Here is a 13,973-nt window from a genome sequence, read left to right as displayed (position 1 = left end):
GCCACAAACATCCTGCAAATAACTCTCTGGTGTCTTTGGCCCAGCAGCATGCCTGTTGCTCCCACATAGATCTCTTTGTCCAAGATTTACAGAGCAACACGATGTAAACAGCATCTTCCATCCGGAAATGTAATTGTTTTTGTGCCAAAAATTGATTCACAATTGATCACAATCGATTTTGTGCCAAAAAGATATACCATAAAACTCAAGCAAGCTATTAATGAGAAAGATAAATAATAAAAACCTATAATAAGTCTGCACATAAACATGAGTGAGCATTATGAGAGTGGGAGATGGACATGCAAACCCTGCATGCTGTTTACTTGGGGTGATTTTGCTAACATTTGGAGGTCTGGTGTAATAATGCTTCACGTAAATACTGCAAGATTATCCTACATAATTATTCCATCTTGAATGCCATCATCTGCACTTTCTCCCAGACTACAAAGTGATTTGGATAATTGGAGGGAATATCTGGGACTCGATTGCTCAGTACTACACTCGATTGCTTTTACAGCAGCATGAGTGTATGTTGAAGGTATGTCAGCTCCAGGGGAGGCAGGGAGACTGAACGAATTTGATCCCCACTAACATCACAGCCCGGAGGGTGGAGAGAATGCAGTGCAAAGCTGGCTGATGCTGTGCCTAAGTTAAACCATGCCTGAGCTAGGAAAAACCTGGTTTCTGCAGTGAGGTGGCAGGCACTCTGGACAAAGAGAGGAAAATGGATGTTGTACCCTTCGACTTTTGCACAGCTTTTGGCGCAGTCTCCCATAGTGTCCTTATCATCAGATTGGTGCAATACGGGCTGGGTAAGAGGACAATAAGCTGGGTGGAAAACTGGCTGTGCCACCAGGCTGAAGGAGGTGTTACCAGCAGTGCAAAGTCCAGCTGGAAGCCAGGAACTGGCGGTGTTCCTCAGACCAGCCCTAGGACCAGTGGTGCTTCTTGTCTCCCCTAATGGCCTGTGTGACTGAACTGAGTGCAAACTCCAAAGGCTGTGGGCACCAGACCAGGCAGTCAGATACACTGGAGGGTGGGATGATGTTCGGAGGGACCTAGAGAGGCTGGAAATTTGGTCTGACCTGTGGGACTTGAAGGAAAGGGGCTTTCTCATCTCATCTTTTCTCAGCCTTTCAATGGGAAATGGCTGAAAATTATGTAGTTCTGCAGATTAACTGGATACCTTACAACGGTCTTGCAGAGAGATCTAGGCAGAGTTTAGGAACATTAAATGGGTGCCAAGAACAAACTGTATGGACAACCACAGCTCTCAAATGTCCCTGTATTTCATAGGATCATAAAATGAGCTGGGTTGGAAAGACCTTTAAGATGAAGTCCAACTTTTATCCCAGGAGGCCACCACTAAACCACGTCACTGAGGGCCTTATCTACATGGTTTTTGACCACTCCCAGGGATGGCCAACACTTCCACCACTGCCCTGGGCAGCCTGTTTCAATGCCTGACCACCCTTTCAGTGATGAAATTATTCCTAATATCCAATCTAAACCTCCCCTGGTCCAGCTTGAAGCCATTACCTCTTGTCTTATAGCTTGTTAATTGGGAAAAGAGATCAGCCACCTCCTCTCTCAATCTTCCTTTCAGGCAATTGTTCTACTATGCTCTCCTGCCCTTGTTGAATACTTTGAGAAAGAAGCTCTGAGAGGATAATAATTGCAAGAATCACTCAATATATTTCACCATGAGGCTGCACTGTTTTAGTGAAGCATCAAAACCTGCTTAAATCAGCTGCTTCACTGTGCAGGTAAGACAAGTTGCAACCTAAGCAAAGAGCTAGTAGAGACATCCATCGAGTGCCCTCGCCAGACATACCACATAGCTCTATCCACCAGCTGTCAAGCTCTGCCTTAGAAACTGATAGAAGTTCACAGCCCCTCACTCCTACAGACAGGTAGGACCTATGTAATCCCTGGCTCCAGGGCCTGGTAGCACAGCAGTTTCAGAAGCAGCAGTGGCAGCCCAGGATGGCACGCTTCTTGTCTGCAATCCCCAGTATAGAGAGAAGATGTTCAGGTAGCAAGAAACTAAGAGTGATTTGCCACAAACATGTAAGATAAGGTTATTTTCAGAGCCTAGTTCTCCAAAGTCCTGTCCCAACACTTCATCTTCACAGTTAAGCTGCAAAGGAAGCTAAAAAGCCATTATCTTCACCAGCATTACCCCTACACCACCATGACTGTGACATACCTGTAAAAAGAGTATTGTCCTTTAATAAGTAATTTTATCTTGACCAATTAAAAATACTTGTCTTTGAGAAGCATCTTCAAAGCCAGGTGTTTTTAAATGCCTCCTAGAGGGATGTGCTCAAGCTATAGTATGATCTGAAAGCTAAAGAGGTATAAACAAAGAAGATGTAAGGTTCGGCCCTGAAATTCAAGCAGCAAAAGACAGCTGAGTTGGCCACTGTTTACTGGGACTGTGTACAGCTCACAGAAGCCAGAATTTCACCCTCAGCAGCAGGACTGCTTAGTGAACATACATGCTGGGAAACATGCACTGAAAAGTCCAAGTCAAAGATCAGCTATTTTGGAACTGTTAAAGTAAAAAGCAGTGTTTTATTATAGGAAAAGTCCTAGGAGATTTCCTCACACACATTCATCACTCAGAGCAGCTACAAGGAGGTTATTCAAATTTTCCATCCTCACATTAAGCGCAGCAGCACCTGTAGTCCCAGCAAAAAGGAAAGCCAGATCACGGCAGGCACTCTGTGCGCATTCAGTAAAGGAGACAGTCTGTTTTCCGGGAGTTTACAATGAATCAGATAACAGAAATAAATAGATCAGCTTTGAAACAGAAAGCAGCATGGAAAGCATCAGGCGAAATTATAATGCTCTGAGTAAGCTGTGAATGTGTGGAAATTGCTTTCTAACTGACACTTTCCCCAGACCCAAACCACACCGCTTGCCTTCAAGCAGACAGAGCAGTATCTCAAAAACCTCCAGTAGATTCAGCATAAGCTTGACAGCCACCAATTAGCCCAGCCATTAACTGAACAGTTCAGGGAAAAAGAAAGAGCCAGAGCATTACGATCCTCATTGATATTGTGCTGATTAAGGCTTTTCTGTAAATCATGTGTGGGTCACCTGTGTCAGTCTTCTCGCCTGCTGTTTAAAGCTTCTTTGTTGGCTTCAATTTCTAACAGAAAAAAATATTCTGATTATCTTAGCATTTCTAAACAATAAATATTCCTTTCTCTGTAACAGAAATGAGAGTCTCCAACTCTCAAAAAACATCAAAACAAAGCAGATTTGGAGAACAGAAGCCTGGTTTTATGCCATTTGCTCTACTAAGATGAGGCTTGCATTCACCTTCTGAGGTCAATGAGAGCCCTCTGATGGGTCTCACTGCACAAAGCTTTATAAAACAATGGTGTCTTCAATCTTAGTTTCGATAAATCTGTATTCCTGAATCCTGCGTTCACTTTGTCGCACTGGTTTCTACATCCACATGCAAAGCCTTGCATGTAAGTTCTCCAGCTCATGAACAGCAATTACAAAGACCTGGCAGCAGACTGCACTTGTACTTTCAGCAGGAGAAGGTATATTACAAGAAAGGAGGGAGAGAAGATGAGGGAGTAATTCACATTCCTCTGTTTTATTTTTTAGAACTACAGAAAACAGAGGAAGAGAAGAAACTTGAAAGGAAAAGGATCCATTTCAGTAGGAGAGGATATTTCTCATAGAAAGAGTAGAGGTATTCAGCAGAAGGGAGTGAGAAGAGGGCATGCAGCATAGACAACTAGGGTATATCAGCCAATTGCCCATCACACCACAGGTCTGCAAAGTGGCACACAGTGCACTGCAGAGCATGTCCTGGGCATTCCCCACAGGTATCAGCTGGGTCTCCCACCATCAGTTCCAAGTGCATCCCAACAGTAGGGAGTCCAGAGTCAACACACTTATTCAGAGCCTTTTGACACTTTAAGTCCCACAAGATGAATGCTCCAGGATGGCTCATCAAGGTGGTGGATGCAATACTACCAGCTCGGGAGTAGCCCACAAAATGCAGGAGAGATGTTGGGAGCTTACGGATTAGCATCCATGACATTATTTCTAGAGGTGCTACAAGTTTATCACCATCATCAGATTTCAAAGGGAACCAACAGCTCTAAGTGCTTTCTGAAAAACATAATATAGGATTTTAATATGCTTTTCCTTATTCAGAGCATGTGAGGATCTCTCACCATTACGTGGATGGGGAAGGGATTGCTACTTCTTCAGTGTTTTGGCAGAAAAACACAAAACTAGATTAAAAGATATAAACCAAGACTTTATTACAAAAGAAAGTCTTCAGCACAAACCCCCCAAAACTGTATCATTTTAGAGAAGTTGGTCACTAGGAAAGGGCATTGTTTTCTTTCTTTCTTTTTTAAGCACATTAAAAATGGATGAAAATGAGCACACAGCCCTCCAGCAGCTCCCAGCCTGCCTACCCTCTGGGGTTCAATTGGAAAAATGTGCTTGGAAAACATCTACAAAAATGTTGGCAACTGTATATCAGCTTTTCCCCAAAAGACCTAACGGGCTTTTATTATCCAAACGGATCAGATGGCTTGGAAAATCCACATCTGTACCAAGCTGCCGAATGGGAAATGAGATCAAAATGTGAAACTAAGAACTTCCGATAGTTCCTTCGTAAGTGACATTAAAACCAGACAAAGGAGAAGGATTTTTGGCTGCTCTGTTCTCCCATGTTCCCCTAGCTCCTGAAGCCCCAGCGGAAGGAGGCTGTTAATGATGGACCAAGCTCCCCATGGGGCCAGTGAGCCTCTTCCCAGACGAGTACACAGGGGAGTAATGAAGAGCTTCCAGCTCTTGTGATGGTCTCAGCTACCACCATTATGCTCAAAGAGACGAATTAATTCTTGCAGCCCAGAGAGAGAGGAAAATATCAACAAAACCACTTTCCACTAGTGGTTTTTAAACGAGAAACAATACCTTTAATATACAGCCTGTTTTCACCAATTTAGAGATTCCTTTAACTACAACATCAGGTCTTAGAAGGAATGTTAAGATTAAACTCAGCACACACAAGTTCCTATGCTTATAGTCTTTTCATCTTTTCCCCTCTGGACATGACAAAAAAGATTGCTCACTTTCATTTTGCTCTCGCAGTGACTGCTGTTGTTATTTTCCACCCTCTCTGGTGGGTGCTGCCAGCTGAATGCGGAAAGACACCCGAATGGAGAAAATCTACAGGAGAAAAGGAGTGAAGGTCACCTTGCGTCACTTAAAGTTGCTAAGACTAGCTCATTTGAAGTCCTAAGGAAACGGGAGATGCGGAGTTTGGAGGTAAACCCAGCTTTCTCTTCAGTGATATGGTTCATTCACTAGCGTTTCCACCAGGATGAATTTGAGGTTAGCTATAGTCTTCCTAGTTTCTGTTGTTGGGTTACACACTTGGGTTGAGTTGCTCACTGCAAACCTGTACCTTTCCCCAGCACTCAAGAAGGCAGGTCCTAACTCAATCTGAATCCCCAGAAATATAACCAGAGATATGATTTCTGGAATACAAAAATGAATTGACACATGGAGCCCAGAACGATAAAAGACAGTAAGAAGTGGGAGGATTTTTCTTTGTGTGAACAACTGACTATTCAGATGGAAAAGCCTCATTAAAGGAATACAAAACTAACCAGAATCACAGAATTATTCAGATCTACAAAAGCCAAAACAGTCCTGAGATAAGCTTTCTGTATAGTTGTTCTTTGATATGTAGCTGTGATAAAGCACTTGGACTGAATCATCACTTTATTCCCAGAGCCAGATAGTGGGACATACCGTTGCACAAATATTTATCTTCACCCACTTATCAGCAGCAAAGCCAATAAATGCTTGATGCATTCTTCATCCCCCTCTCCTGGAGTCTGGGTATTTCAGGGAATGTTAATAGCAACTGGTGGGCTTGTAGCCCAGCTATAGAAATGGTACAAATGTCATGTTTGTACTTCACCCCAGTGCTGGGGGATGCTTTGGCAAAGAGGAAACATCTTGTAGGTGTAAAACTTGTCTACTAAATCCAGGCAGACACATCCAAACTACATTGTGGAGATGACAACATTTAATCAAGCTGGACTTGAACCTCTCTCTGGGCTGAAGCTACATAAGGCTCCCCAGCCTTATCCATCCCTTTACTGATCTAAAGATAAGGTGCATCAGCCTACAAATTGTAGTCACGTGCTTTACACAAAATTTCACATTACCTCAGTGGTGTTGTTATGTGATTTCTGGGTGTGTAAGTTCAGAGTATAGCCAGTGCACAGTCATTTTATCTGAGAATTAGTTCCTGTCCCACTGGAGTCCATGAGACATTTGCAGTTTTGCTCCACTAGGACCAGTATTCCAGGTGAAGTGCTTATGAAGGTAGGCAAAGAAACAGCAGGCAAGAAGACTTAAAAGCAACCTAGACATGATTTACGGAAAAACTTTAATCAGCACAGTATCAATGAGGATCATGATGCTCTGGTTCCCCAAACCTCCAAGCTGAGAACCTAGTAGTGGTAAGCAATCAGGACTGGGAAAGAGCACTGCTAGGGACCCTAAACCTCTCACACACATCCATGCTCAGAAAAGATTTCTTCTAACCCTGGCACACACCACTAGCTAAACCAACAGGACATTCCCTCCTAACCATCCTGTTGTTTCTTCTCTTCAGCATCTGCTTCATCATCTTTCAACTTTCTCCAGCAATTAATTCACAGAAATCCTGGATGAGCTTAAACGTTTCAACTGTCCAAAATTTAGGTGAAATTCAGGACCACCTTCTCAGCCTGCAAGATCCACTGCTGCACTCTCAGCATTTTCTCTGTCCATATTGTGCCAGATGAAGGAAACCAAGAGTCTCACCACTGCCTGCATTTCTTACCAGCTAGTTCACTGCAGGATTTTTTCTGTAGCCTGAGTTTTTCGTCATGGTTTGTTACCTAAAGTGCAGTCTTACACTAACTTGATCACAAAGGTTTCAAGTGATGGTGACCCAAAGCATGGCTGGGTAGAGAGAGCTTGCATCCACTCCTCAACATGCTGAGTCAGTATTACTGCATCCTGAAGAAGCCCCTTGCAGAACTCAGCTCTGTTTTCAGCTGGGACTCTGGGCCTTCTCGTAAGTCAACTGTTTCTCCATGTACGATCTGCTGGGACCACAGATGAAGGTGGACTGGCTGCATTAGGCATCTGTTTTCCATTGCGATCAAGCTGTTTCGCAATCACTTGTCTCTACTGCTGAAGCATGAGTGTTTTACCATCGGCTTCAATGGGAATAGCTCTGCCAGAGCAGCAGATGAGGCAGTCACCACCCTGCCCCCTTTTTTCTATTTTTTTAACTTTACAGTACACACAAATATTAACATATCATCCTGATAAAGCCTTGTTTACTGGCACGACGCCAGCCCCGCTGCAGTGCCTCCTGCTCGGCAGCCTAATCTCCTCAAGTTTGAGGGATGCAGGCCAAATCTCTTAGCAACATTAAATCTCATTCAATTAACTTTGTTGGGGAAAAGTTATTTTGTTACCACCATTTGCCAGTCTGCCCTATATAATATGCTGTCCAGCAGGTAGGCTATTCAGCCTTTAGATACGGCAAGACAAAGCATGCTCCAGTGCAGGAGCTTGGCTGGACTGGATGTTCTGAGCTCCAAAATAACTGATTAGTCACAAGTTACACCAAGTCATACCATAGAATCACAGAATGGTTTGTATTGGAAGGGATCATAAAGATCATCTGGTTCCAAACCCCATGCCATGGGCAGGGACACCTTCCACCAGACCAGGTTGCTCTGAGCTCCATCCAACTTGGCCTTGGCTTGGCCATCCACAACCTCTCTTGGCAACCTGCTCCAGTGTCTCATCACCCTCACAGTAAAGAATTCCTTCCTAATGTCTAATCTAAATTTAAACCCTTCCAGTTTAAAGCCATTCCCCCTTGTCCTATTGCTACATGCCCTTGTAAAAAGTCCCTCTCCAGCTTTCTTGTAGGCCCCTTTAGGTACTGGAAGGCTGCTCAGAAAAGCCCACAGTGGCAAAGGTCCAAGCCATTGCTTTCTGATGGGTTTTAACGCCTTCTATTGATGCCGCTTGTGGTCTGTACCCAGCAGAGACACCTGCTCCAAGCACCATCAGTCCCTCTTTGGATTCTTATGTCATGCCTGGCTTGAGAGACACTGATGCAACAACCACCAAAGACATGTACCAATGCAGCATGGCCCTGAATCCGAGCCCATCCAGTATGCTGCCCACACTAAGCAGATAAATATATGTCTCCATCTGGAACTGCTCTATAATAAAAGGACATTATTGCCCCCAAGGGGATTTCTTTTGTACCTGTAGCAAAGCAGGGAAGTGTATGAGGATGTCTTCTAGGTCCCCAAAGAAGAAAATAAAACTGCTGCTGAGCTCAATTAGAAGATGCTGGGTGCTGTACCCTCCAGGAATTGGTGGGTTAACACTGTAGGCCTTTCCTGTACGTGATTTTACACAGTACTTATGCTTAGTTGCAACACATTAATCTTTAACTACACATATACGACATTAAAGGGAAATTAGTTTAGTCCAAATTCATTTCCTTTCCAGAACTAGTCAAAATCAACTAAAGAGACAGTAATTTGTTTTCACCACACAGCAGGTGGCATTATATCCTTCATTAAATCATCCACATATGACTAATATTAATCTTCATTTGTATCACTATCCATCAGATTCAGTATCCATCACACCATCCTTAGCATACCATTTATTTTTAAATGTATTTCATTAACGTGTTAAGACATCAGCAAAAGCAGTGAGTAGGACCTGGACAGGGAGCAATGCTTTTCCCACATCTCCTCCAGACAGTAGATCCCAGCACTTCTCTGAAGCATGAATGCTGTAGCATTAAGGAAATCATTAATAAAATCTACAAACTGTTGCAAATACATTCAATAGGTTGGGGAAGAGGGATCCCTAATCTTCATATTCTTTAATACCTAAAGGAATGGTTCTGAAACCAGATGGGCATTTCTAGTTCACAGCCAGCAAAATGCATGCCCATATCTTTATAGATATATACGCCTTTCTCAGTTGGTGTGTTCCCTCCCTGCCTTTTCCAAGCTTCTCCCTCTATTGCCACCTGCCTATTGCAACTTCTAGCTCCCCTCCTGTCTGCTCAGCCCTGGATGAAACACAGTTATTGGCAGCATGATGTTAAATTTAATTTGTGTCTTGTAATGTAAACATACCCAGAGGTTGAAAAAACAGACACATGTTTTTTATAAATCAAATTTTACATACAGTATCATTTTTTCCCCCAGACACTCGCAGAGTGCAGGGAAATCAGTATTTTACAGGCAGCACATGAGCTGAGTTTAACCATCTCTGTTGAAAAATGTCACCATAAATTTGTCACTGAAACAGGGTGACATTTAAGGTGGCTACTGTGACAAAATATTTTGCACTGAGAGAGCTCCATTTCTGTGATTGTCAAGATCAGAAAAAACCCATTTCCCTTTAGTTGCAGTAAATACACATAACCTAACCTGTAATTTAGCATGTTCTCCTACAGCTAGCCTTGCAAATTCAGCTTTCCCAAACTTACAGGAGTTATTACTAGCATGGCCTAGCAGCAAAACAAAATCCTGGAGCTACCCCAGCATGCAGGGGAAATCTGTGCACTGAGGACCTAAGGGCAGACCTCTTACTAAGAAGATGATAGGGACTCTTGGCTGAGCCCTGGTTGGATAAAGACTCCAGTTTGTTTCTATGAAAGCAGGAGAATTCCTACTGCCACTGCTGAGATCTGAAGTCTTCTGAGTCTTACAAACATTTACCATGACATGTAGTGACCCAACCTGAGCCTTTCTGCTGGAGCCAGAGATGGGTGAACGATGGGTGGCATAGCTGAACCAATGGGTTTAGACTCAGGGAAACTGAACATGGGTTCCTTGTGTCAAGTCAGCAAACATCACAACAGTCCCAGCGCTGGCACTGATTTTTATGAATGCTTGGCCATAGCCAAAGCCACTGAAGAACTTGATCTCCAGTTTCCCCAAGCCCCCCTTTCCCACCAGTAAATCAGAATAACCATAGGGGCTGATAATATGAGCATGCTGTAAAGCTTATGAAGTTAATCTTCTAAGCACCATGACACCATGGTATGGATGGAGCTACAGAAGTATTGGACAGCAGAGACCAGTAAATTGATTGCATTCACCTTCAGAAAAGAGATTTTCATCTTCTCACATTAAACCTGCCCAGGATAAACATGTTTCTATCCTCCTGCTGTTAAATTATGTTGCCATAAGTGTTTAATGTAACATTTGGCCTGTTTCTCTTGAATCTCCCTAGATTACGGTCAAGCCGTTTGCACTTCAATAGTTTGGGGGCTGCACTGCATTTTGTGGGGTTGGAAAGTAGCTCAGCTGTAAAAACTTGCTGGAGGCTGTAAAATGGCATAAAAAGACTAAGCCACAGAGTATTTTTAAAGCCAATCTCTGAGGGAGAAAGTAACTAATTTGATTTCTTCCCTGCATGCACATCACCTTTTTCTTGTGAGCCTAAAAAATCATGGAGGTCTTCAAGGTTGTCTCTCTAAAATGCCTTAAATACAAAGCTGCAGCCACCATTTGCCAGCTTTCTTACTTGACAGGTAAAGCAGAGAGTCCTCAGGGCAAAATGAAGTGGCCTGATTAGTAATGCTGGGGCTATTCTGATTATGTATGTTCAAAAAGGGACAGGGGAGGAAGAGATGTGTGAGGCCTGTAAGCCTTATGCACCAGCTCCACCATAAGGGATGGAGGAATCTATAGCAGCTAAAGGCTGTGTGCTCATCTATCACCATACAGACCTGGGCAGAGCAGACCCACTGTGGTCCCTTATACCCTACCATCATATAAAAGTTTCCACAGCCTCAATACCTGAAAGTCTAATTCTATGAAGGTCTAACACTTGTCCTCTGCACAGTGTGCCACTTGAGGAACTGCATCATTTTTCCCAGATTCTCACCTCCCCTTCCCAAAACACCTCTCAGCTTTGTTATATCATTTAATAGGCACGTATTAAGTCCTCGTAAAGAGTACCATTTCTGTTCAGCAGCAAATAACACAGTCAAACTAGGCTGCCTGTTAACTCTCCCCAGAGAGGTGGCAAATTGTACCACCAGTCCGCTTAGAGTTGCCAAATATGCCCATCAGTTCCGTTTGCATCCCCAGGCTAAAGATGCTATATTCTAAAGTAAGGGACAGATAAAGACATTCTGAAATACATACTAAAGTACAGATAAATATACAAGCTGTCTCAGTGAATTAGTTACATGTGTGAAGAGCTTCCTGGAAGAGCAGGCTTGGTTTGATGGTTAAAATCTCATCCAAAATCCACAGGAATCACAAAAAAAAAAAAAAGGAAAGAAAAAATCCCTTACTTTGAACCAGAGGCTTTGAACCAAGTCTTTGGTTAATTGGAAATGGATAACACTGGCTATGACACCTGCTGGGTGCTCTTTGGTCACTAATCCCCTCCAGTTGTCCACAAAGACTTGCGACAGTTGTCACCCTTCATACCAGGCTCAGCAGGGAGGTGTGAGATGAATGCTTCCCAAGAACAAGCCACTCAGCCACAGCCCTGTTATCTTCTGGATGGGGTCCGGACTAAGGGACTAAGTCACCGGAGAACATAGCTGCGGTATGCATTGCCACCGGCCATACAGTACCTTCCTCCAAACAGGAAAAAGAGAGTTTGGTCTCCAGCACTTTCAATATACAGATACTCAGGGGAGGGAAGGAAAAAAGTCTTAAAAATGCCAAGGATTTCTATTGAAGAAGTACCATAAACTGGTAGGAAAGACTTCTTAATGAAAGCAATTTTCTTTAAGGATTAAAATACTTGATTTCTCCATGGATGCCCCCAGCCCTAGCACTGAAGTCCTGTAAAAAGCTCCAGGGAGGACTTTAGCTTGTCTGCTCCAGGACAAATCCCATCAGCTTGTAGCAGAGATCCCACTTTTGTTAACACAGAAGCTGCTTTTCATTTCTCCTGCCAAAGCAGCCTGGCCTGCCTGGTCCTGCAGTGAGGTCATAACTCAGGGTTGATCACATCACAGCACGTTGCCATGGTGATGCTTGAACTGTCACAAAGGATGTGCGCTGTGATTTCACAGCAGATGGGCTGTGAGGGAGGAAGCCCTCATTTAAATTTTAAAAATTGCTTTAGTAATTAGCAAGAGCAATAGAAAAAGACATTAAAAAGAAAAGAAAAATCCCCAAACAGCCACTCTGAACAAAGGTTACAGATTCACGTGGGATCTGCAGGCTGTCCACAGGGGAGGACAGACAAGCTGCTGCTCCGAGTTCACCCAGCTCTTGGGATCGATGATGGATCCATAAAAGTCTGGAGCCTTCCTGGCTGCAGGAGGCCTGGTGCAGTGGTAGGCAATGGAAGCCCCCTGCACACCAGTGCATTTCAAAGCACGGTACTGGGCCAGCCATCCTTCACAAGGACCTGTTAGGAATAGCAGAGGGCAGGCGGAGTGTGCTGCAGGCTTTATTAAGACACAAACTGCCCAGTGGAAGGGGAGGTGCAGTGGCCTGGCTTCAGAAGTTTTTAGTAAGGAGCTGGCTTAAGTACTTCTATGGCTCCTCTAAATACAGCACGTGAGGAGCCCAGAGTCACAACGGTGTTCTTGCAATTGCATCCTGTCAGGAACATGGTGAAGTGTTACCCCTCAAAGGTGAGAGTGAAACCCCTTGGCTTCCTAATTCTCAGCACTGACCCTCCACAGTGGCCTTGCCCTGCATCCTCAGCATCTCTCTTGCAGAATAGCCCAGTCACACCTATTGCTCCTGAACTTGGGAACTGAGATCAACAGCAAACAGAAGCAAAGCCTATGGTGTCAAGCTTTCCAGATAGCCATGGTGCAGCCCTGCTCCCTCCTCAGGCTTTTCCATCCCTGGCAGTGACCTTGAGGAAGAAAAGCCCCAGGTCCCCATCCCCATGGTCACCATGGCTGTTGCAGAGACACCAGCATCCCCCAGCTCACTGCAGCAGCTCTCTTCCACTTCACAGCAGCTCAGCAACCTCAAGGCAGAATTAGATCTCATTCCCTCTGCCTGCAGCAGTCAATGCACGTGGTGTTTCAGGGACCTTGGGCTGAGTCCTCATATTTAATGGGGAGAGCAGACTTCAATGCAGCATGTTCCTCATTTGTTCAGTGACTAACTGTTGATCTCTCTAAGAATAAGCCAGATGGTTCCCGTGATAAGTGATCAGCTCTCCTGGAGTTTTTGAAACAGAAAAAGACAGATGCCTGCATGCCTCTTGCCAGGACCCATCTTAAGCTCAGGCAATGAGTGCAAATGTTTAGGGAAGTTGCGCTCAGGGTATTCACTCCTTTCAGGCTTAGCAACTAATCTCCCCCATCAGCCCTGCATCCTGAAGGAGAGGCATCCTGCCTTCTGACAGCTTCTCCCAGCTTAAGGGCACTACAAATCATAAGATCAGCCCTTATAATTGGATCAGACTTTGATTTGCTTTGCTCTTCTGTGCATTTATACTAACATCTCATTTTGCAGACAGCACATCTGATCAGTCCTTACTACCTGAGCTCGCATTTGCAAACCCCAGTGATTGAGAACACTAGTGGGGTCAACAAAGATCTTTAGCAAAGGAGAAAGCTTGATCTGGGAAGTTGTTTTTTTGGGGGGGTGAAAAAAAACCAAAACACACAGTTTGGAAAGTGAATGGCAAACACACACATCTAAAGAGCTTTGTTTCTCTGCCACAACCCATGCTGACCACCAGCCAAGCACTGCTTCCTGACCTCAGCTAAGAGATCAAGATCTCCACAGAAGAGGGAAAAAAATGTAGCAGTGTTCATGTGCTGACTTCTTTTTATTTAGTTTTTCACCTTAATTTTTACTGATGCCTGTATCAAAGGCCTAACGCTACCTGAGCTGTCACTAACAGCACCAAATGAGAGCTGGGGAATC

Source organism: Melopsittacus undulatus, chromosome 1, assembly GCF_012275295.1.
Source record: "Melopsittacus undulatus isolate bMelUnd1 chromosome 1, bMelUnd1.mat.Z, whole genome shotgun sequence".
Taxonomy (NCBI): domain Eukaryota; kingdom Metazoa; phylum Chordata; class Aves; order Psittaciformes; family Psittaculidae; genus Melopsittacus; species Melopsittacus undulatus.
This window is presented reverse-complemented; position numbering follows the sequence as displayed.